Below are 25,470 nucleotides of genomic sequence, written 5' to 3'. Positions count from 1 at the left end.
TTGAAAGAAGTGCTTCATGTGAAAAGAAATTATAAGAGGTCAAATTAAGGGAGTAAGGATAAAGGAAATCTGTCAAATGATAAACACCAAATGCCTAATTAACTTAAACTCAAGTTAATAACTCCATGAAATCATGGCCTTCATTACTCCATTCTTTTTACTGGGAAAATGAAATAATGAGCTCCATGTGTGGAACGTTACCAAAAAAGGGTAGCAACCAGGTCGTTTTCATTAATTGCTGTGAATTGCCATATTCATTTGTTACTGTACAAAATGTGCCAATCAAATAACTTTGGTTTTTAGGTTGGCTCTGTTTACTCAGCTTTATGTAGACATTACACTAATAATATGAGCAAGGTGATTATACATACATTCACTGCTTCTTGGCTATGTGTTCCTGCAATTGTACTGGAAAAATGAAGAGGGATTGGTAGACTTTGAGATTCTGACCTTCTGGGAGTAGGTGAAGAGGGGGAAAAGAGGGATTAATACGGAGCACATACTATAAATGTCAGAGACAGATTGGGGTGTCCTGGGAGGAGATATTTAGTTTTTACACCTTTTTCAATAGCTTAGCAAGGGGCTGGCATAGTTACTGGGTTAGATCAAAAGAAAACGATAACAAACATTGAAGTATGGGCATGTTCCCTGTGAACAATGATATTTTCTTACCCAGGATACTCCACTGTTGCACAGTTATTTAGGTATACCCTACACTGTACTTCCCTTCTATTATTCTGTAAGCAGATGATAAATAGAGGTTGAGTGTCTCTCTTAGAGCCTTTCACATGTTAAGGCCAGTGTATTTTTCCCACTGCAACAATCCTTTATTTAGGATAAGAACTAGGAAAATATGTGTGTTTTGCTGTCTCTCTGTCTACATTTTTTATGACAAATACGATTTTACTTTACATCATATGGCATGAACAATATACGCATCTATGCCTTATTTGCCTAACAAAGAAGTTAGACTCTTTTACATATATTATCTTACCATAATCTCTGTTCTAAGGTGAATTTAAATATCCTTATTTTGTAAAAAAGGAAATGTACATAAAAGTCAACATCTATTCAGGGCATAAATACCAACAAACTATAAATAGAAGAGGATTTTCTAAACTGATTAAGGGAATCTATAGACCTAGAGCTACCATCATACTTGATGTTGAAGGACTTAACACTTTATTCTGAAAAATGGAAATGAGTCTCGGATGTCTATTCTTACCATTTCTACTCACCATTATACTAGAAATCCTAGCCAGTGCTACAAGACCAGAAAACGAGAGAGAAGCTATACATATTTGAAAGTAAGAAGGAAAATTGTTTATTTGAGGATGGTGTGATTGTCTATGTAGAAAATCCTAAGGAATCCATAAAAGAAAAAAAAGCTATGGAAGTAAGAGATGGGTTTAGCAACATCTTAGGGTGCAAGTTCAAAATTCAAAAATCAATTACATCTCCATCTTATATCTGTGGTAGGCAGAATAATACCCCCTCCATGATGTCTACACCCTAATCCTTGGAACTTGAGAATATGTTACCGTATATGACAAAAGCAACGGTTGCAGAAGTGATGGAAGTTTATCCTGGATTATCTGGGTGAGCCCACTCTAATCCCTCTCTAACTCGGATTAAGATCTAAATCCTTAAAAGTAGAGAGTCTTTTCTCATTATGGTCAGAGAGATGTGAGGATCAAAGAAAAGTCAAAGAGATGCAAACTTACTGTCTTTGATGATGAAGAGGAGAGACAAGAAAAGAATGCAAGCAACCTCCAAAAGCCGAAAAAGGCAAGAAAATGTACGCTTCCCTAGAATTTCCAAAAAGGAAGGCAGTCTAACTTATACCTTGTGAGACATGTGTTGGACTTCCCACCTAAGGATATAAGATACAATAAATGTCTCACGTCACCAGGGTTATGGTAATATGTTACATCAGCAATAGAAAATTAACATCATTAGTAAAGGAAAATAAAATTATAGAACAATAAAGTTTATAGTAGCATCAAAACTATGAAACACCAAGGGACAAATTTAACAAAATATGTGTAATACCTGTAATGGACAGCTACAAAATAATGCTGAAAGAAATTAGAGAAGACCTAAATGAGTGGAGATGGACTGAGTGACTTACTAAAGAGGTTTAATATCCAAATCATAGGAGTCCCAGAAGAAGATGAAGAGAGAGAAGAAGGGTCAGAAGTTTTATGTGAGCAAATTATAGCAGAAAACTCTCCTAATCTGTGGAAGGATACTGACATCAAAATCCAAGAAGCACAGAAAACTGCCTTTAGATTCAACAAAAACCAACCATCACCAAGGCAAATCATAGCCAAATTCACAAAATACACAGCCAAGGAAGGAATTGTGAAAGCAGCAAAGGAAAAAAAGTCCTTAACCTGTAAGAGAAGACAGATCAGTTTCACAGCAGACCTACCCACAGAAGTGGCAGGATATATTCAACATGCTAAATCAGAAAAGTATGCAGCTCAGAATTCTTTATCCAGCAAGGCTGTCATTCAAAATAGAAGGAGAGATAAAGAGTTTCCCAGACAAAAATTAAAGGAGTTCAAGGAATTTTATGGGGGACCCTTTTAATGGAGAAAAGAGAAAAGAAAACAAAAAGACCAAAAGCAACAAAGACTAGAAAGGGCTAGAGAACATCATCAGAAACACCAACTCAACAGGCAACACAATGGCACTAAATTCATATCTTGTAGTACTCAATCTAAATGTCAGTGGACTAAATGCTCCAGTCAAAAGAGTATCAGAATGGATACAAAAATAAGGCCCCTCAGGGCACCTGGGTGGCTCAGTCAGTTAAGCCTTGGACTTCAGCTCAGGTCTTGATCTTGCAGCTTGGGAGTTCAAGCACAACATTGGGCTCTGTACTGACAGCTCAGAGCCTGGAGCCTACTTCAGATTCTGTGTCTCCCTCTCTCTCTTTGCCCCTCCCCCACTTGTGCTCTGTCTCTCTCTCAAAAATAAACGTTAAAAAAAGTTTTTTTTAGAAAACAAGGCCCATCTATATACTGCTCACAATAGACTCATTTTAGATCTACAGACACTTCTAGATTGAAAGTAAGGGGATGGAGAACCATCTATTATGCTAATGGTTGTCAAAATAAAGCTGGTGTAACCATGCTTATATCAGACAAACTAGATTTTAAAATAAAGACTGTAACAAGAGATGAAGAAGGGTCTTATAATTAAGGGATCTATTCACCAAGAAGATCTAACCATTGTAAATATTTATGCCCCAACGTGATAGAACCCAAATATATAAATCAATTAATCACAAACATAAAGAAACTCATTGATAATAATACCATAATAGTAGGGGACTTCAACACCCTACTTACAACAACGGACAGATCATCTAAGCAGAAAATCAACAAACAAACAATAGCTCTGAATGACACACTGGACCAGATGGACTTAACAGGTATATCCAGAACATTTCATCCTAAAGCAGCAGAATACACATTCTTCTCGAGTGCACATGGAACATTCTCCAGAATAGATTACATACTGGGTCACAAATCAGTCCTCAACAAGTACAAAATGATGGCGATCATACCTTTCATATTTTCAAACCATAACTCTATAAAGCTCGAAATCAACCACAAGAAAAAAATCGGAAAGACCATGAATACCTGGAGATAAAAGAATATCCTACTAAAGAATGAATGGGTTAATTAAGAATTTAGGAGGAAATTAAAAAGTACGTGGAAGCCAAGGAAAATGAAAACACAACCCAAAACTTCTGAGACACGCCAAAAGCAGTCATAAGAGGGAAGTATATAGCACTCCAGTCCTTCCTAAAGAAGGAAGAAAAGTCTCAAATACAAAACCTAACCTTACACCTAAAAGAGCTGGAAAAAGAACAGCAAACTGAAGCCCTAAGCCAGCAGAAGAAGGGAAATAATAAAACTTAGAGCAGAAATCAATGAAAAAACAGAACCAAAACCAAAACCAAACAAAACAGCAGAACAGATCAGTGAAACCAGGAGCTGATTCTTTGAAAGAATTAAGAAAACTGATAAATTCCTAGCCAGATTGATCAAAAAGAAAAAGGAAAGGGCCCAAATAAATGAAATCATGAATGAAAGATAAGAGATCACAACCAACACTACACAAATACAAACAATAATAAGAGAATATTATGGGCAATTATATGTCAACAAATTGGGCAATCTTTAAGAAATGGACAAATTCCTAGAAAAGTATAAAGTACCAAAACTGAAACAGGAAGAAATAGAAAATTCAAACAGACCCATAGGCAGTAAATAAATTGAATCAGTAACCAAAAGTCTCCCAACAAACAAGAGTCCAGGGCCAAATGACTTTCCAGGGGAAAATGTCTACCAAACATTTAAAGAAGAGTTAACACCTATTCTTTTGAAGCTGTTCCAAAAAGAATAGAAATGGAAGGAATACTTACAAACTCATTCTGTGAGTCCAGAATTATCTTGATTCCAAAACCAGAGAAAGACCCCACTGAAAAGTAGAACTATATACCAATGCAAGACAGATGCAAAAATTCTCAACAAGGTACTAGCCAACCAGATGCAACAATACATTAAAAAAATTATTCACTACAATCAAATGGGATTTATTCCTGGAGTGCAGGGCTGGTTCAATATCTGCAAATCAATCAATGTTATAAATCACATTAAGGAAAGAAAGGATAAGAACCATTTGATCCTCTTAATACATGCAGAAAAAGCATTTGACAAAATACAGCATCCTTTCTTGATAAAAACCCTCGAAAAGGTAGGGAATAGAAGGATCATACCTCAAGATTATAGGCCATATGTGTACAAAAGACCCACTGCTAATATCCTCCTCATTGGGGAGAAACTGAGGGCTTTCCCCCTAAGGTCAGGAACATGACAAGGATGTCCACTCTCACCACTGTTATTCTCTCTTACCAGTGTTGGAAGTCCTAGCCTCAGCAGTCAGACAACACAAATAAAAGGCATCAAGATTGGCAAGGAGGAAGTCACACTTTCACTCTTCACAGATGACATGATACTATATGTTGAAAACCCAAAAGACTCCACCAAAATATTGCTAGAACTCATACATGAATTCAGCAAAGCAGTAAGATATAAAATCAATGTACAAAAATCAGTTGCATTTCTGTACACCAATAATGAAGCAGCAGAAAGATTAATTAAGGAATCCATTCCATTCATAATTGCACCAAAACCCATAAACTATCTAGGAATAAACCTAACTGAAGAGGTGAAAAGTCTATACACTGAAAACTATAGAAAGCTTATGAAAGAAATTGAAGACACAAAAAAATGGTAAAACATTCCATGCTACTGGATTGGAAAAACAAATACTGTTAAAATGTCAGTACTTCCCAAAGCAGTCTACATATTCAATACAATCCTTATCAAAATAACCAGAGTGCTTCACAGAGCTAGAACAAACAATCCTAAAATCTGTACGACACCAGGAAAGACCCCAAGTAGCCAAAGCAATCCTGAAAAACAAAACCACAGCTGGAGGCATCACAATTCCAGACTTAGAGCTGTTTTACAAAACTGTAATCATCAAGACAGTATGGTCCTGGCACAAAAATAGAGACATAGATCAATGGAACAGAATAGAGAACCCCAAAATGGACCCACAAACGTATGGCGAACTAATCTTTGACAAAGCGGGAAAGAATATCCAATGGAAAAAAGACAGTCCCTTCAGCATGTGAGGTTGGGAAAGCTGGACAGCGACCTGCAGAAGAATGAACCTGGACCACTTTCTTACACCATACACAAAAATAAAGTCAAAGTGGATGAAAGATCTAAACGTAAGGCAGGAAGCCATCAAAATCCTAGAGGAGAAAACGAGCATCAACCCCTTTGACCTCAGCCGCAGCAACTTCTTACTTGACATGTCTCCAGAGGCAAGGGAAACAAAAGCAAAAATGAACTATTGGGATCTCATCAAGAAAAAAGCTTTTGCACAGCAAGGGAAACAATCATCAAAACTAAAATGCAACCAACGGAATGAAACAAGATATTTGCAAACGACATATCAGATAAAGGGTTAGTATCCAAAATCTATAAAGAACTCATCAAACTCAACACCCAAAAAACAAATAATACAGTGAAGAAATGGGAAATAGACATGAATAAACACTTTTCCAAAGAAGACATCAAGATGGCTAACAGACCCATGAAAAGATGCTCAACATCACTCATCTTCAGGGAAATACAAATGAAAACCACAATGAAATACCACCTCACACCTGTCAGAATGGCTAATATTAACACCTCAGGCAACAACAGTTGGTGAGGACGCAGAGAAAGGGGAACACTTTTGCACTGCTAGTGGGAATAGAAACTTGTGCAGCCACTATGGAAAACAGTATGGATGTTCCTCAAAAAATTAAAAATAGAACTACCCTATGACCCAGCAATTGCACTAGTAAGTATTTATCCCAAGGATACAAAAAAATGCTTTTTCAAAGGGACACATGCACCCCAATGTTTATAGCAGCACTATTGACAATAGCCAAAGTATGGAAAGGCCCAAATGTCCATCAACTGATGAGTGGATTAAGAAGAGATGGTATATATATTCAATGGAATATTACTCAGGGATCAAAAGAATGAAATCTTGCCATCTACAACAACGTGTATTATGCTATGTGAAATAAGTTAGAATAAGACAAATATATGATGTTACTCATATGTGGAACTTAAGATTAAATGGATGAACATAAGAAAGGAAAGCAAAAAGAATATAAAAACGGAGAGGGAGACAAACCACAAGAGACTCTTAAATACAGAAAACAAACTGAGTGTTGCTGGTGGGGTGTTGGGTGAGGAGGAAAAGCTAATGGGATAAGGGATATTAAGAAGGACACTTGTTGGGATGAGCCCTGGATATTATATGTAAGTGACAAATCACTAAATTCAATCCCTGAAAAAATATATATATTTTGATTTAAAAAAAAAGACTTACTATAAAGCAACAGTAAACAAGATGATATGGCATGGGTGTAAAGTTAAGCTTATAGATAAACCAAAAAAGAATTAAGGGCTTGGGGTGCCTGGGTGGCTCAGTTGGTTAAGCGTCTGACTTCGGCTCAGGTCATGATTTCACAGTTCGTGAGTTCAAGCCCCACATCGGACTCGCTGCTGTCAGCACAGAGTGTCCTTCAGATCCTCTGTCCTTCACTCTCTGTCCCTCCCCCACTCATGCTCTCACTCCCTCAAAATAAATAAATAAGCTTGACAAAAATTAAGAGGTATTACTCCTTAATCAAAAAGAATGAAATCTTGCCATTTGCAACTACGCGGATGAAACTAGAGGGTATTATGCTAAGTAAAATTAGTCAGAGAATGACAAATATCATATGACTTCACTCATAAGAGAACTTTAAGATACAAAACAGATGAGCATAAGGGAAGGGAAGGGAAGCAAAAATAATATAAAAACAGGGAGGGGGACAAAACATAAAAGACTCATAGAGAGAACAAACAGAGTGTTGCTGGATGGGTTGTGGGAGTGGGGATGGGCCAAATGGGTAAGAACCATTAAGGAATCTACTCCTGAAATAATTATTGCACCTTATGCTAACTAAGTTGGATGTAAATTAAACAATAAATAAATTAAAAAAAAAAACAAATTTTGTTTACATAAATTACATCTTAATAAGAATTACCAAATAAAGCATGGTAACATTATTTTTGGCGTGGTATCATTTTTGTATAACCCTTTTTGTCTTCCTATCCCTACCTTCCTAGCATTTCATGTTTAAATACATAGAGATAACTAAAAAAAGTTTATTCAGGGCTAATAGTTACTACTGGATGGCATAGTTTGAGGATTTATTTCATTTATTTAAAAAAATTTTTTAACGTTTTTTTATTATTGAGAGAGAGGGACAGAGCATGAGGATAGGAGGGGCAGAGAGGGGGAGACACAGAATGTGAAACAGGCCCCAGGCTCTCAGATGTCAGCACAGAGCCTGACACAGATCTAGGACTCACGAACTGTGAGATCATGACCTGCCCCGAAGTTGGGCGCTTAACTGACTGAGCCACCCAGGCGCCCCTGAGGATTTATTTTTTAATTGTATTGGTTGAATTTTCCATAATATAGCATTTCATAAAAAATAATAGTTACTATTTGTGAATAAATTTAAGAACAATACTAACTGTATTTTTATATATTGTAGTAAAATATGCCTTTACACAGTTAGTAGTGAGCCCCCAAATGCCAGGAAATTGGACAAGAAAGCCCGTGACAGATGATAGTCAATCACATATTAATGACTTAGGAAACATTTACTTTCTAATCTTGTTGGTTAGATCCGACCTCTATTATGTAAACTCTCTTATGTCAGCATATATTGGTAACATTATTTGATGTTATCAAAATAAAAATACTTTGGGCCATTTCTCACAGAAATAAATTTATCTCTAAGATCATTATTTTGCTCTCAGTTTTAATCCAAAGGGAGATCATATCTCAACTCCTTTAGCATTCTAGCAATGCATTATGTGCTTAAAGTAATTCTGTGGTGAAATGCATTTGGGCAGCTCTGTCTTAGTAAATGGAACCTGTCTCCTACATACAACTTCAGTAAGTTGTAAAATCTTCTGGATTACTGAGTGTTCCAAATGGTAGCCTATGAACTTGGGAATAATTGCATATGAAACCTACCCTCTTCTTAGGTCCTGCGGTACAGCTGATAATACAATTTCTTCAAAAGATATTACATTTTTAATAACATGTTTTTTTTTTAAATCTGGGCCTATATAGCCCATATATATGTCATCTACATCTACATCTATCTATCTGTCTGTCTATCCATCCATCCATCCATCTGCCTATCTATCTATCATTTATCCATCTGTTTATCTATGTATGTATCTAGCTATTATGATAGGCACACTAAATATTAAATGTAATTACATGAATATGGGATGTAGATATATCTAGATTATAGCAGAATATGTGCTTATTGAAGACATACAACATATTTGTGCTTTGAACATATAAGTACCTTCCCATGAGATTAGATGGGGTTGATATAAAAATACTGATTTGTGTAGCATCATTTGCATATTAATATATTTCCTGTATTTCCTTGGTCTATTTTTATACAGGAACAAATGATCCATTCATTAATATGATTTTAAGTGTACATCATCTGCTTAATGCTTTAGTTTGGAAGAGTTCTAGGTTTATTTTCAGAGTTCCAGGGTCTTTGACACATCTTCGTCCTTTGTTGGCCTCCTCCCGCATTTTAGTGCCCCTGACATTGACGAAGTGAGAAATTCCTACTTTGGAAGAACATCCTCTCAAAGTGGAGGTGACATAATTTTAGGTTCAAAAGGTATTTATGTTTTCAAGAGAAAACAGGCCACTAATGCTAAGTCCACGACTGATTGTGACATTATAGAATCTGAAACCTACACAGAGATTTTCTGTTTGTGTTAAGGGAAGGCTTTCAGTCAGCCATCCAAATACACTATGGTGTCTTGTCTTTGACCCCAGCTGACTGCAAATCCTGACCAAGTTAAAGTGTTGCTATTGTGAAAAGTGGATATATAGCAAGTCTTCTGCTTTACTGACAGTAGAAAAATAATCTCTAGCTCTACACTCTCCATGAGGAAGAAGAGCTACCACCTTCTATCCTAGGATACTATGTAAAATATATTCATGAATCCATGGATCCATACAGACTATGGAGGTTTTCCTCCCCAATAAAAGCAAATGACACTAGCATAAAGCAGTCCACATACCAAGCATGAAATGATTTCACTGATATGCAAAAAGACAAATGATAAAACTGGAAAGTGAGATATGCAGCTTAAGCTAAGTGTGTCTTTGGAGCTGGCTGCATATGTAAAGCTTTCAACAGAATAATATTACACTTTACTGACAATGAAATGTCCATTACATAGAAGAATAATCATTTTCATTAAGTGAATTTCCTGCTGAGTACATTTTTCACTGTGAGTAGGCCTATCTCTTGGGACATTTGCAAGGTAGTCTCTGTAAAATTGTTTAGATGGGGGAAAGTGAGACTATTGGTTGTTTGATTTAGTTGTCAAATCAGAAAATAACTTGAGAAATTTTAAAGCCTGCTACTGAGGAATATTTTATTCTTGTACACTTCTTTCTTGTATTTTCATCAAAGTATTATATTTTTTAAAATTCTAATTCCAATACAGTTCACATATAGTGTTATATTAATTTCAAGTGTGATTCAACTGTTCTGTATATTACTCACTGGTCATTGTGATTAGCATACTCTTAATCCCCTCCACTGGTTTTACCCATCATTCCCACCTCCCTTTAAGTAACTGTCAGTTTGTTTCCTAGAGGTAAAGAGTGTTTCTTGGTTTGTCTGTTTTTTCCTTTGTTCATTTGTTTGTTTCTTAAAATCCACGAGTGAAATCATATGACATCTGTCTTTTTCTGACTGACTTATTTCACTGAGCCTTGTACACTCTAGATCTATCCATGTTGCAAAAGGCAATATTTCCTTCCTTTTTATGTCTGAGTAATATTCCATTGTATGTATATGCCACCTTTTCTTTATCCATTCGTCTACCGGTGAATGCTTGGGCTTCCATAATTTGGCTATTTTAAATAATGCTGCAATAAATATAGGAGTGCATATATCCCTTCAAATATTCATATTCTTTGTGTCAATACCTAGTAGTGAGCTTACTGGGCTAAGGGATAGTTCGATTTGTAATTTTTTAGGAACCTCCATACTGTTTTCCACAGTGGTAATGCCAATGAGCATTCCAAATATCAGTGTATGTAGATTCCTTTTTCTCCACATCCTTGCCAACACCTGTTGTTTCTTGAGTTGTTTTACAAAGGCCATTCTGACAGGTGTGAGATGGTATCTCATTTTGGTTTTGATTGGCATTTCCCTGATAATGACTGTTGTATTGAGCATCTCTTCATATGTCTGTTGGCCATCTTTATATCTTATTTGGAGGAATGTCTGTTCCTGGTTTCTGCCTATTTTTAAATTGGATTATTTGTTTTCTCAGTGTTGAGTTGCATAGTTCTTGATATATTTTGGATATTAATCATTTTTATTGGATATGTCATTTGCAATTATCTTCTCCCATTTAGTAGGTTGTCTTTTAGTTTTGTTGATTGCTCCCTTGGCTGTGCAGAAGCTTTCTTTCTTCTTCTTTTTTTTTTAATCTTGTCTCATTAGTTTATTTTTGTTTTTAGTTTCCTTGCCTCAGGTGACAGGTAGAAAAAATGGTTGGTGTCAGAGAAATCACTGCCTGTGCTCTCTTCAAGGATTTTTTATGGTTTGAGGTCTCACATTTAGGTCCTTAGTCCGTTTTGAGTTTATTTTTGTGTACGGTGTAAGAAAGGGGTCCGGTTTCATTCTTTTGCATGTAGCTGTCCACTTTTCCCAGTACCCTTTATTGAAGAGACTCTATTTTTCCCATTGCATACTCTTGCCTCTTTTGTTGAAGACTGATTGATGATACAGTCATGGGCTTATTTCTGTGATCTCTATTCTGTTCTGTTGATCTATGTGTCTCTTTTTATGCTAGTGTCCTACTGTTTTGATTACTATAGCTTTGTAGTACATCTTGAAATCTAGGATTGTGATACCTCTGGTATTGTTCTTCTTTTTTAAGATTGTTTCAGCTATTTGGGGTCTTTGTGGTTCCAACCAAATTTTAGGACTGTTTGCTCTTGTTCTGTGAATACCACTGTTGGTATTTTGATAGAAATTGCATTAAATCTATAGATTGCTTTGTGAGGTATTGACATTTTAACAATACTCTCAGAATCTATGAGCGTGGAATATCTTTCCATTTGTGTTGTCTAAAATATCTTTCATTAATATGTTATAGTTTTTGTAGCGTAGGTCTTATGCTTCTTTGGTTTACTCCTACAATGTTTTGTGCAGTTGTGGGTGGCACTGTTTTCTATTTTCTGTTTCTGCTACATCATTATGAATGTGTAGAAATGCACATTTTGTACCCTGTGACCTTACTGAATTCATTTATCAGTTCTAGTAGTTTTTTGGTGGAATCTTTAGGGTTTTCTATATATAGTGTCGTATCATCTGAAAATACTGAAAGTTTTACTTCTTTCTTACCAAATTGGATGCTTTTTATTTATTTTTCTTGTCTGATGCTATGACTAGGACTTTCAGTACTATGTTGAATAAAAGTGGTAGGAATGGATTTCCTTATCTTGTTCCTAATATTAGGGAAAAGCTCTCATCTTTTCACCATTGAGAATGGTTTTAGCTGTGGGTTTTCATGTATGGCCTTGGAACATATAGGTATGTTCCCTCCGGCTCTATTTTATTGAAGTTTTTTATCATGAATGTATGTTGTACTTCGTCAAATTCTTTTCCTGCATCTATTGAAATGATCATATGATTTTTATCCTGTCTTTTGTTGATATGATATATCATGTTGCTTGATTTGCAAATGTTAAACTACACTTGCATCCCAGGAATAAATCCCACTTGATCTTGGTGAATGATTTATTAAGGTATTTTGGATTTGGTTTTGGTCATACTTTGTTGAGGAGTTTTGCATCTGTGTTTATCAGAGATACTGGCCTGTACTTCTCCTTGTTTGTAGTGTCTTTGTCTGGTTTTGGTATCAGGGTAATCCTGGCCTCACGGAATGAATTGGGAAGCTTTTCTCCTTCTTCTATTTTTTAGAATAGTTTGGGAACAATAAGTATTAATTCTTTTCTTTAATGTTTGGTAGAATTTGCCTGTAAAGCTGTCTGGTCTTTAACTTTTGTTTTTTTGGGAGTTTTTTTCTTACATATTCAATGTCATTGCTGGTAATCTGTGTGTTCAAATTTTCTATCTCTTCCTGCTTCAGTGTTAGGAATTTGTCCATTTCTTCTAGGTATTCCAATTTGTTGGCATATAGTTTTTCATAATATTCCTTTATAATCCTTTGTATTTCTTCATGTTGGTTATTATTTTTCCTTTCATTTGTGATTGTGTCTGAGTCCTCTCCCTCTCTCTCTCTCTCCTTTTTTTTTTAATTATTTTTTATTTTTTTATGAGCGTGGCTACAAGTTTATCAATTTTGTTGATCTTTTCAAAGAACCAGCTCCTGACTTCATTGATTTGTTCTCTTGGCTTTTTAGTTTCCATTTCATTTATTTCTGCTCTAGTCTTTGTTATTTCCTTCCTTCTAGTGTTTTTTGCTTTTGTTTGCTATTCTTTTATCTAGCTCTTTTGGGTATAACTTACATCTTTTTTAATTTGTTAAGATTTGTTTTGTGACATAATATGTGATCTATTCTGGTTACTATTCCATGTGCACATAAGACAAATGTGTATTATGCTGGTTTTGGTTGGATTGTTTAGAATTTTTCTGTTAGATCCATCTGGTTCAATGTGTCATTCAAATCCACTGTTTCCTATTTGATTTTGTTTGTATTATCTGTTTATTGATTCAAGTGGGGGGTTTAAGTTCCCTACTATTATTACATTGCTATCAATTATTTCCTTTATGTTTGTTATTACCTACTTTATGTATTTGGGTGCCTCCATTTTAGGTGCATAAATATTTGCAATTGTTATATCTTCTTGTTGGATTGTTTTCTTTATGATTATATAGTGTCACTGCCTTGCTGCAGTCTGTTTTAAAGTCTGTTTTGTTTGATGTAAGTATTGCTACCTTGGCTTTCTTTTCACTACCATTTGCATGATAAATATTTTTACTTCTCTTCACTTTCAATCTGCATGTATCTTCAGGTCTGAAATGAGTCTCTTGTAGACAGCATATAGATGGGTCTTGCTTTTTTATCTGTTCCATCACCCTATGTCTTTTGATTGGAGCATTTAGTCCATTTATGTTCAAAATGGTTATTGGTAGCTATGTACCTATTGCTGTTTTGTTACTTGTTTTATGGTTGTTATTGAAGCTGTTCTTTGTTCCTTTCTTCGCTTGTTTTCCTCTCTCATGGTTTTTTGGCTTTCTTTAGTGATATATTTGGATTCATTTCTCCTTTTTATTTTGCATATCTGTTACTGGTTTTTGATTTGTGGTTACCATTAGGTTTGTATATGACATCTTCTGCACATAGCAGTTTATATTAAATCGATAGGCATTTAAGTTTGACTCCATTCTTTACTCCTGCCTCCCCCCACTATGTTTTAGGTATATGGTTTCATATTTTACATCCTTTTATTTTATGAATCCCTTGAATAATTTTTGTAGATACACTTATTTTTACTGCTTCTGTGTTTCTTACTTTTCTTTCTCCTACTTATGGTCTTTACTTTTCACTCAAAGAGTTCCCTTTTACATTTCTTATAGGGGTGAATTTTTTCAATTTTTGTTCTTCTGGGAAGCTCTTTTTCTCTCCTTTTATTGAGAACAATAGCTTTGCTGGATAGAGTATTTTGGCTGCAGCTTTTTTTTTTTTCTTTCAGCACTTTGAATCTATCATGCCACTCCCTTCTGAAAAGTTTCTACTGAAAAATATTCTCATAGCCTTATAGAGTTTCCCTTATATGTAACTATTTCCCTTTGTTGCTTTAAAAATTCTCTTATTATCACTTCTTTTTGCCATTTTAATTACTACATGTTTTGGTGTGGATTTCCTTGGGTTGATTTTCTTGGGGTCTCTCTGTGTCTCTTGGGTCTGCATTTCCTCTTTCCTTCTATAGGTTAGGGAAAATTTCAGCTATTTTTTAAAGTAAATTTTCTGCCCTCTTTTCTCTCTTCTCTTTCTGGGATCCCTATAATGCAAGTATTACACCTTGTGGTGTCCCTGAGTCCCCCTCATCTATTCTCATTTATTGTTATTTATCTCTCTCCTCTTCAGCTTGATTGCTTTCTGTTAATCTGTCCTCTGGGTCACTGATCCATTCTTCTGATTAGTCTAGTCTAGTCTACATTATTCCATCTAATGTAGTTTTAATTTCATTTATTGAATACTTCGTTTCTGACTGGTTCTTTTTTATGTTTTCTATATCTTTGTTAAGGGTCTCACTGAAGTCTTCCACTTTTTTCTCAAATCCAGTGAGTAATTTTATGATTGTTACTTTAAATTCTCTATCAGGAATATTACTTATCTGCATTTCATTTAGATCTCTTGCTATGATTTTGTCTTTTTCTGTCATTTGAAACATATTTCTCTGTCACTTCATTTTGTCTAACTCTCTGTGTCTGTTTCTGTGTGTTAGGAAAATCAGATATGTCCCCTGCTCTCAAAGGTAGTGGCTTTATGAAGAAAGGTCCTATAGTTCCCTGCAGTGCAATGTCCCCTGTTCACCAGAACCTGGCACCTTATATTGTCTCTTGTGTGTTGAATATGACCTGCTGTTGTGGCAAGCTGCTTTTGCCTTCAGTCTAGTCATCTTCAATGACTGTCTTTTACTCTTGTGGGCAGTATTTCATTCCTGTGGTGTTGGTGGGCCAGTATAGTCCCACCTTGGGCTTCAGTTGAGTCAGACCAGGCATCTTCCAGAAGTAAAGTACTGAACTGCAGGAGAACGGGAGGACATGATTCACAGTGCCAGCAAGGTCTGCACTGGTGGGAGGAGAATGGCAGCCACTGGACCACAGGCAGGTTAGAGGGGGTGGATCGACAGAAGCATGCAGAGTTGTGTTGTCTGGTGTTAGCAGGGTTTCTGGCAGTCTGTTGGAGGAAGCATATCCACAGGAGAATTCATGGGCAGGTGCACTATTAGTAAGTTAAGTAGCTGTTGTCGGCACCGTGATTTTTCCTGCAGTTGTCCCTGTGTTCATTCTGAGGTGAAGGGGAGATAAATGGCACCTGCCAGCTCAAGTACATTCTCTGAATTTGGTAAACAAGTCTTCCTTCCATATCACCCAGATGTTTTTCAAACTGCTGCTTCTATGGTTCTATCTCCACGGGGCTGTTTGTTATGGTGTCTTTTTAAGGTTGAGGACTGTTTCTTCTCACCCTCCTGGTTCTCCCACGAGCCTACTGATTTATGATGTTCCAGGATTTAAACCCTACCGATTGTAAGAACTCTTAAAATTGGGCCCTTCTGGTTTTCAGTGCCAAGCATTAGGGATATTCATCTTCTCCATGCAGGCTCCCCATGTTGGGGTGCCTGATGTGAGAGTCTTTTTCTTTCCTATCTCTGTGCCTACAGCATCCCTCCCTGTCATGCAGTTTGTTTTACCAATCTTCAGGTCATTTTCTGGGTTATTTACACTCATGAGGCTGTTATGGGGTTGTATCCTTGAGACAAGGAGAGCTTAGGATCCTTCTACTCTGCTCTCTTCCCCAGAAGTCCTCATCAAAGTATTTTCAAGGAAAAGAACAATGTGTTGAAATTCTGCTTGAAATAAACAAATCCTATTACAGGTGAAGAAGAGAGGGGATATAGCTCAGTGGTAGAGCATTTGACTGCACATGAGGACTCCTCATCATCCCTATATTCATAGACATCTATATAGCAAAGCAACTGCCCACAAACTCACATTAATCAAAGGAAAATTAGAAAAAATACGTTTTGAAGTACACATTTATTCTAATACTTAAAATATGAATAAAAGCCAGTTTTTTTGAATTTAGCCACGGAAAAATATCTTTTAATTATGGATGTTTGATCACATATTTCACATTTTTTGTTTGGTCATTTATTTCTAGCCTTCATGAGACTTCCAAAATTACCACACGAAGACCTCTCAAAATACTTTTAATCCATGCTCCAATTTTCAAACATTTCTTTGACATTAGCCCTTCTAAGGGGTTACAGGAATGAAAATTGTACAGATTTCCTTGTCCCCCAGCTCTCCTTTGCCTTAATAAGAATCTAGTTGGTGGATGGGGCGCCTGGGTGGCTCAGTCGGTTAAGCGTCCGACTTCGGCTCAGGTCACGATCTCGTGGTCCGCGGGTACGAGCCCCGCGTCGGGCTCTGGGCTGATGGCTCAGAGCCTGGAGCCTGCTTCCGATGCTATGTTTCCCTCTCTCTCTGCCCCTCCCCCGTTCATGCTGTGTCTCACTCTGTCTGAAAAATAAATAAACGTTAAAAAAAAATTAAAAAAAAAAAGAATCTAGTTGGTGGATAAGAAATGCCCATATTTGGTCAAATAGAATGCTCATGAATATTATGGACTCATAAGCTCATCATATCCAAACAAACATGTATTTTCTTTTTTAAATTTTTTTTAATGTTTATTTATTTACTTTTGAGAGAGAGAGAGAACACAACTGGGGGAGGGACACAGAGAGAGAGAGGGAGACACAAAATCTGAAGCAGGGTCCAGACTCTGAGATGTCAGCACAGAGCCTGATGCAGGGCTCAAATTCACGAACTGTAAGATCATGACCTGAGCTGAAGTCAGACACTTAGCTGACTGAGTCACCCAGGCACCCCAAACGCATAACTTCTGAAGAAAAATTATAGTAATAGTAAAAATTGCTTAACATTTTATCGGTGATTATTATGGACAAGGCACTGTTGTGAATGTTCTAGTTGTATTATTTTATTTAATCCTCATAACCACCCTTTAAGGTATTCTTGTTATCTCTATTTTAAAGAAACAGAAATTAAAGCCCAGAAGCATTAGGTGATTTTCTGGTTCAAGACAAGGTTCAAGTCCAAGTAAACTAATTCCAATGCCCATACCTTAACCCATTATTCACTAGTGCCTCACGGCGAATAAGCCAACAACAACTAACCAAATGCTCATTGCATGAAGAGGTAGAAGAAATATTTGCTGGGTGTAGGTAGTTGCACTGGGTAGATATGTTAGCTAAATTCTTTGACCTTGACCTGTGTTGGTTTTGCTTATTTGTATGCTACAAAGGAGTTGGAAGGAAAATAAATGTAAAGAAGCCAACCAGGTTTCCCAGAGTTTGGCCACTAACCATAAAGTTTCTTAAAATCAGGTTTTCTATAAACCAATAGTTCTGTTTACAAAGCTGTTTGTCACATAACTTTCTTTAGGGAAAATATGAGGGCTAATAACTAATAACAACTACTCTTAATCTGTAGTGGGTGCTGAGCTAAATGTGTAATGTTCACTAGCTCACTTAACTTCACATCCGTGGTTGTTGTGCAGGACTCCAAAGCCCACCCATAATCCCAAATATTATGACAAAGTTTCTTTCAAGGTAAAGCATGTTTTCTATGAATCATAGAAACATATCTATAAGATCAGCTGTTTCTATTGTGCGTATGTGGTGGGGGTGGAGATTTGGAATGCAAACCACTCTGTAATTAATGTATCCTGCAATCAATTTAGGTAAGGGATGATCTCAATGACCGTCTTAGGAAACAGTTTTATTATTTCAACCAACAATGGAATTAGATCTACTCAGCAATTACCTAATCAACTTCTCAGCAGTAAGCTGCATAATAGCTAAAAACTATTGGCCATTTAGTTAGACCTGTATTGATAGGTATTATTTTAATAACATTATTACAAATTCATTTGGGGGGAACACAGACTGCTTTTTTCTTTCTTTATGTGTGCTAATATCTGAGAAATGAATCTGTGATTTTATAACTTTCATGTCCTATTTGCAAAAGTATCATTGTGTTTTGTAATGGTTTAGTCTAATCACCTCTCAGTTTTGATACGCTCAGCTAAGTTAGTTATTATACTTTATGTTTGGTCACCTACTGCTCTGTGTCTTCACTCATGAAAATGGCCTTGTTTCTGTTTTCTTATCAAGTTTTTATTCTGTTTTTCATTTCCCCTATATCTTTGCCTTACAATCAGAAGGACCTGAATATCACTGAATTTTATATTCAGGCAATGGAAGAATTCACTGCATTAACAATCCATTCCTAAAGTTAACACAAAGTAGACAGAATATAATATAACCCTTCATTGCTCTTAAAACTAAAGCTCTGGAATCGTAGCTGGTCATTTGTTGTAGTAGCAGTTCTGTATTGCATCCCTTTCTTTATACATGCAGATTTTTAATAGAGAAATGCTCACAGGAGATTTAATCTCTGCTATATCAGAAATATTTCACATACTCAAGAAGAACCAGATCAGAAAGATAGCTATTCATAGATCATTGAGATGGAAAGATTCTCGAGAGGTTATTTAATCCACAGCCTTACAATTTAAATCTGAATAGAAAAATAATAATATTCTAACTTTTCCTCAGCTTGTTCTTTAAAATCAGCAAGAACCAGCATTATGTGCTAACACACAGTATAACCATCTCCTTTATATTCAGAATGCTCTTCAGAGTTGTCATAAATCTCTGTATTTAAATTCAGTATTCAAATTGATCTCAGTGGAGATCAAAAATCTCATCTTCCACCAAATCCACCCTGTCTAGCTAATACTCCTGAGACCATTATGGCTTCGCCACAATCTGACTGCCATCAAACTCCTTTTCTAGACTTCTCTTACATCTACTATTATTCTAAATGAGCCCTGAGCAGTATTACTGCCCCCCGTCCCCTGGTACACACCGTACTCTCCTACAGCCCTAGGTCTAAAAGACACTCTATCTTAACTTAGTCTGCCAAAATCAAGCCCCGTTCTATGTCACCTCCATCATATAGACTTCCTTCATCATGCCATCCACCAATGGTGTTCTGTTTCTGCTTCTGTCTGGCACTGTGGATTTCCTCCTTTTTATTATGAATGTAAAATGTGGGTCTTTTGCTGGACTAATGGCACTGGTCCATAGGAGGTGATGAGATGTGGCACACTTCCTAAAGATAATCTGATAGTCACACTTACTGTTGACATGGAAATAGGATAAGACAGACATATGTTTTTAGATATTCTCTTTTATTTTTTTTAAAGTTTATTTAGATGAGAGAGAGAGAGAGAGAGAGAGAGAGAGAGAGAATACAAGTGGGGGAGGAGCAGAGAGAGAGGACACAGAATCTGAAGCAGGTTCCAGGCTCTGAGCTGTCAGCATAGAGCCCAACGTGGGGCTCGAACCCATGAACCGTGAGATCATGACTAGAGCTGAAGGCAGATACTTAACTGACCCACCCAAACACCCACCTTTTATTTTTTTAAGTAGTCTTTTTCTGCTCATTTCATAATATTTTTCATTTCTTTTTTCCCTACTTTTGAGATATTTTATATAACTCTGTGTTTCAGCAATACTGACTATAATTGCTGTTTTGTGTGTGTGTGTGAGAGAGAGAGACAGAGAGACAGAGAGAGAGAGAGAGAGAGAGGGAGAGGGAGAGGGAGACTGAAAAACCATATAGTCCTCACCATCCTAACAGTATTAGACTTGAATATTTTCAAATAAAAAACTAGACTTATATTTCACTTAGGTGCTATGCAAATGAGCCAAAATTGCATAGCTCTTCACCTCTACAATAAAATAAGGAAGTAGCAAGACCTCATTACATAGGCAGAAAGTGGAATAAATGTAGTTCCTAAAAATGTCAGAATAAAATTTTATAATCTGATGATTTACAGTTCATTCTATGGTTTTAGTGTGTAAAGTATAAGCATATCTAGTGGAAATGGATGAATTGGGTCAAGTAAAATTGGAACCCATTAAAATTCCATCCTGAACCTTTGAGGTATAGAGAAGCTTGGCCACCCAAGTGATATATTATATAGCCCATTATTTGCTTCTGAATTTGCTATTTTTCATCTGACCATGAAAATGGAAGGCTTGAGGATTCTCTCCTGAAACCCTTCATTTTGGAATCCATGTTTGAACATTTAAGGAGAGATTGAAAATCACTGAGTAATATTTGCCTGTCTGAGGTTTCAAACAAATCCTTAATGCAAAGAATTTTGCATAACTCAGATTCTTGCATTTATCTTCAAACTCACTTTGTCATATGATGCCTAAACTCTAAAGGCATGTTTCTAGTCAAGATTATTATTTTGTCATTAAAACAAAGGCACCAAAACAAGCTTGCATTTACTAACCATTCAAAGGGAGAAATCTGCATGCTTCTCACTTGTTTGGAACAACTTGTTTCAAAAGATGTCGTATATTTATATGCATAAGGCAGTATCCCCCTAATTATAATTTCCTTTTGCCTATTTAAGAAAAACATAACAGATGTATTTCTACCAACTCTTGGACTGTCACATGGCAAAAGAACAATTGAATAAATGCTTCAAATAAATGTTCAAGCACTTTGACATGAATAATTTTTCTGCATATCCTTGTTGCCATATTATAGCATTTAACCCTAATGCTATCTTTGTTGAGAATGCAGATGATGAACAAGATGGTTTGCATTCTACTCAGATCACTTTCCTCTTTGATCAGTAAGCATCAGAAACAGAATCTACAGATAGCAGAGCAATTGCATTTTAAATGTCACATAGCTGCCTTTATTATTCCAGCTGGCTTGTGGAAAGAAAGGTCCCTCTGTTAATGAGACTAACACTGTCAGCTCCATTATAATAGATTTAAGCAAATAAATAACATGTTTGCCATTTCTTCTCTTGTTTTTCAAGCCCTATTTTTGTCACTGATCTCATTGCTACAGACATTTGAGTGGAATAACTATAATTGTTGCATAGCTCAGGAAATGAAAAGTACACATGGAGTCTCTATTTATTTTAGACAATTCAGCATATTAATCCAAATTGTCCCCACAGCCTGTCCTCCTCATGGTTCTTGCTCACATTTGCCATTAACGCCAATATGACAAAAAGATACAATGGGTTAGGTTTAGTGGTTCACTAATGCGTGGCGGTACCTATTGCACACTTGACAAGAGAAGAATAATAACCATCTAGTTTCAAAAGGAACAGAGTCTGCTGCAAGCTAAAAAAAAAAAAAAGGAATAGTACAAGATCTGTCTAAATTATTGCTGAAAATTGATTTGAAAAGAGAGACCACTGATCTTTGGTCTTATGGGATTCAGGAAAATTAAAAATCCACTGGAAAAAAAATCCGGCTGTATTGAGAAGCCATAAATATTACTGTATGAAAAATTCATGCTTTTCTAATCACTCACAATAAGCTAGCATATTTAGATACTGACTCTTGCTAAATGGATAAGCCACACCATGTATCCATAGTGCCTTATTCCTTTCCAGTTTAGCAATTCTTTTGTGGACGATATATGAGTCACATAATGGTTCTCTTAGGTATTGAACCTTTGGCCCTCTATGGGGTTTCTCGGGGTCACCTAATGAATGTCATGTCTTTAAATACCACCTTTTACTCATGATGTCCAAATCTAGAGGTATTTGGGCTTATTTTTGAGAGAGAGAGAATGAATGAATGAATGAATGAATACAAGCAGGGGAGGATCAGAGAGAGAGGGACACACAGAATCTGAAGCAGGATCCAGGCTCTGAGCTGTCAGCACAGAGCCGGACGTGCTGCTCGAACCCACGAACATGAGATCATGACTTGAGCTGAGATCTTACCTGTCCCTGTAACTCCAAATGTAAATATCCAACTGCTCAGTTCTCATTCCTACCTGACTGCTTAAAAGGCATCTCAAATGAATGTAGCCAAAACAGAACTCTCTACAGTTTACCCAGACTTTTCTTTCTCATCATTTCCATTTAGTAAATAACTACCCACTCACTGTAGACAAACAAATCCCGGAATAATTGTATACTTGTCTTTTTCCTCTCTTTATGCCCTCCCAACACACACAACCACATCTGTAAAACACACCTGTTGGGTATCTGCATCCTATCCCTCAGTCTTTTCCCTTCTCTTGTCTCCACTCACTGCTAACACTGTGGGGCCAACTATAGTCTTTTTTTAACCTGGACTCCTTCAGTAGCCTTCTGTGTGGTCCCACCTACCCTTTTCTCCCTCCCCTGCCTACTCCTCTCCTTTCTTTCTAGAATAGAGAGTCTCTGAATATCATTTTATAATGTACAATGTCAGAATTTCCCAAACTGCTTTTAAACAGGAAAAGAGAAGAGTGGAAATGGCATATTAACATTTTTTATCTTGCAGATTATGCAAGCTCAGAGAATAAAAAAGTGTCTCGCGTACTCATTATTTAAGGGCAGTTAGGGAACACACCAGTAGGTTTTCTTGATGTGCAATTGAGTGAATCTCGAAACCATTCTATGAAACATAATCTCTAGCATAAACTCTGTTAATTCTAAGTCTGTTGTGTCAAAATGATTAGGTAGTTAATTCTAACATATTGCTAAATTACGTATCATTTTATTTTGGCTTAATGAAGTTATAAGCCCTAAATGTTCTAAATATCGAAGGACTTGCAGAGTTATACAACTAGTTAAGACTAAGACGAACAGTGTCTTCTCAATTATCTTTATTGTTCAATAACTTAGGAGTGATACAACTTAGAATTACTTAATTTTAAAAAGAAGGCAATATTTTTTCATCTACCTGGGATCATGCAATTTTCAAGTAGCTTTACAGAGAGAAAGTAGTCAGAGGAGGTAATTTTGTAGTACAAATATAAGAGTTCTTTCTAAATATATTAGTTATTTTATGTGGCTTTGGTGGTGGTGGTTGTTTTGATGTCTTTGTTATGGAACTTCTTTGGGAAGAGGAAGAGGAAGAGGAAGATCCAGAAACAGTGATATCTGTACCTATTCCAAAGCTGAGAAGTAAAATCAACACTACTCCAGAAGCAACTTTGAGTATGTTTATCTTAGTGTATTTTCTTTTAAGCTTCAGTAACGAACCTCTAAAATTGTTATAGTATACACAGTTAAAAATCAGTGAGGTTTTTCACATTGCTTCTGGAAAAATCGCTTTGTGTTCCAGTTTGAATTAGTGTATTATTATCCATGGCTAATTTGAGGGGTTTAGTCTAGAATTAGCACACAGCTGCAGAGAATGCAAGCACATGAATTGTGGATTAGCTGGAGTCCATACAAAGGGGAAGGAGTAAATGAGGGAGATGCAACAAATTGTATCCTCCAAATAGCTCCCCGAATTTGCCAGCTATTGCCTATAATTAAAAAGTGAATTCCTTGGTGGGAAGGAAACTGTGCTCCTATATTTGGGTTGTTCTATAATATAATAATAAACTATAGGATTACCTTACTCTCCCCACTCTCTTTTTTGGTGGGGAGGGAGAACTTAAAACATACAATAATTTAACATACTTATCTCCCACTCCAGTTGAACAAACATCACTGCCTTGCCATAGTTGCTGTAACTTTTTCTAAAAGCAATAAAACTTTGAAGAAACAGTATTAGGCACCTTTCTAGCCCTCCTAACCCTCTCACCCATTCGCCTCTATCTCTCTCTCTCTCTCTCCCCAGAGGTAACCAAAGTTCTGGAGTTGGTATAGGCACGCTCCATCTGGGTTTTTATACTTATGCCAGATATTTGTAAATTTACATCACATACAGTATTTTTCCATATCTCAGTCTCATATAAATGATAATATGCTGCATATCTTATGCTGTTGCAACTTAATTTTTTTTACTCTACATTAGGTTTAGATGACTTTTCCATTGTGATGTATATATTTGTTCATTTTATGGCTGCAGTAAAAATCTTGTGCATGCTTCCTAGTGTGCCTGTGCTGGGATAGGAATCCTTTATAGCCAAGGTTCTCAAATGGATGTGATGCCCATCCCAGGAGCAACTGGAAATGCAGGGAAGCTTACTTATCAAATAGTCATTATGTTGTAACATTATAACTGCTATGATTTTTTGATAAGTCTTGATATCTTCTGGGGAAAATAGCACTTCTTAATGTTCTACAAAATGGCCTCAGTTTTCTTGGCTTTTTACTCTTCCACCTAAATTTTTGAAATTGGCTTGCCATGTTACTAAAAAAGAAATATATGGGATTTTCTTTGAAAATGCTTTTGGGGCAACTGGGTGGCTCATTTGGTTAAGCGTCCTACTCTTGATTTCAGCTCAGGTCATGATCTCATGGTTTGTGGCTTTAAGCCCCACGTTGGGCTCTGAGCTGACAGCATGGGCCCTGCTTGGAATTCTCTCTCCCTCTCTCTCTGTCCCTCTCCCTCCCCTACTCACACTCTCTCACTCTCAAAATAAATAAATTTTTAAAAATGAAAATGCTTTTTAAACTTATAAATGAATTTGGGGAAAGGTATTCATCTTTAAACATTGTCCTCCTATCATGAACATGTTATATCTCATTAATTCAGGCTTTCAAAAAATTATTTCTTTTAGTAATATATTATAACTTTCCTTACAATTTTTCATCTGTAATTAGATGTGTTTATTTTTATCTTTATGTATTTATTGCTGTTATAAAGGGTATCATGTCTTTGTTACATTTTTAGATTGGGTATTAATAGGTTATAAAGGGATTTTTTTTAAGTTTATTTGTTTTGAGAGAGAGGTAGAGAGCAAGTGGGGGAGGGGCAGAGAGAGAGGGAGACCAAATCCCAAGCAGGCTCTGTGCTGTCACTGCAGAGCCCAAAACAGGGCTCAAACTCATGAACCCATGAGATCATGACCTGAGCCAAAATCAAGACACTTAACCAACTGAGCCATCCAGGCACCCCTAAAGGGATGGTTTTGATTTTCGAATGTTGGTCTTAGATTCCAGCAGAGTTACTAAATTCTCATCTTTAGTTCTAACAGTTCA

At 36.4% G+C, this 25,470-nt stretch overlaps 1 long non-coding RNA gene across 1 annotated transcript in view; it reads left to right on the top strand.

The window, feature by feature from the left end:
- Nucleotides 1–25,470, top strand: part of LOC107180162 — a 364,692-nt gene that overhangs the window by 325,257 nt on the left and 13,965 nt on the right. The gene's annotated exons all lie outside the window — the stretch shown is intronic.

Source organism: Panthera tigris, chromosome A1, assembly GCF_018350195.1.
Source record: "Panthera tigris isolate Pti1 chromosome A1, P.tigris_Pti1_mat1.1, whole genome shotgun sequence".
NCBI lineage: Eukaryota > Metazoa > Chordata > Mammalia > Carnivora > Felidae > Panthera > Panthera tigris.
This window is presented reverse-complemented; position numbering and strand designations above follow the sequence as displayed.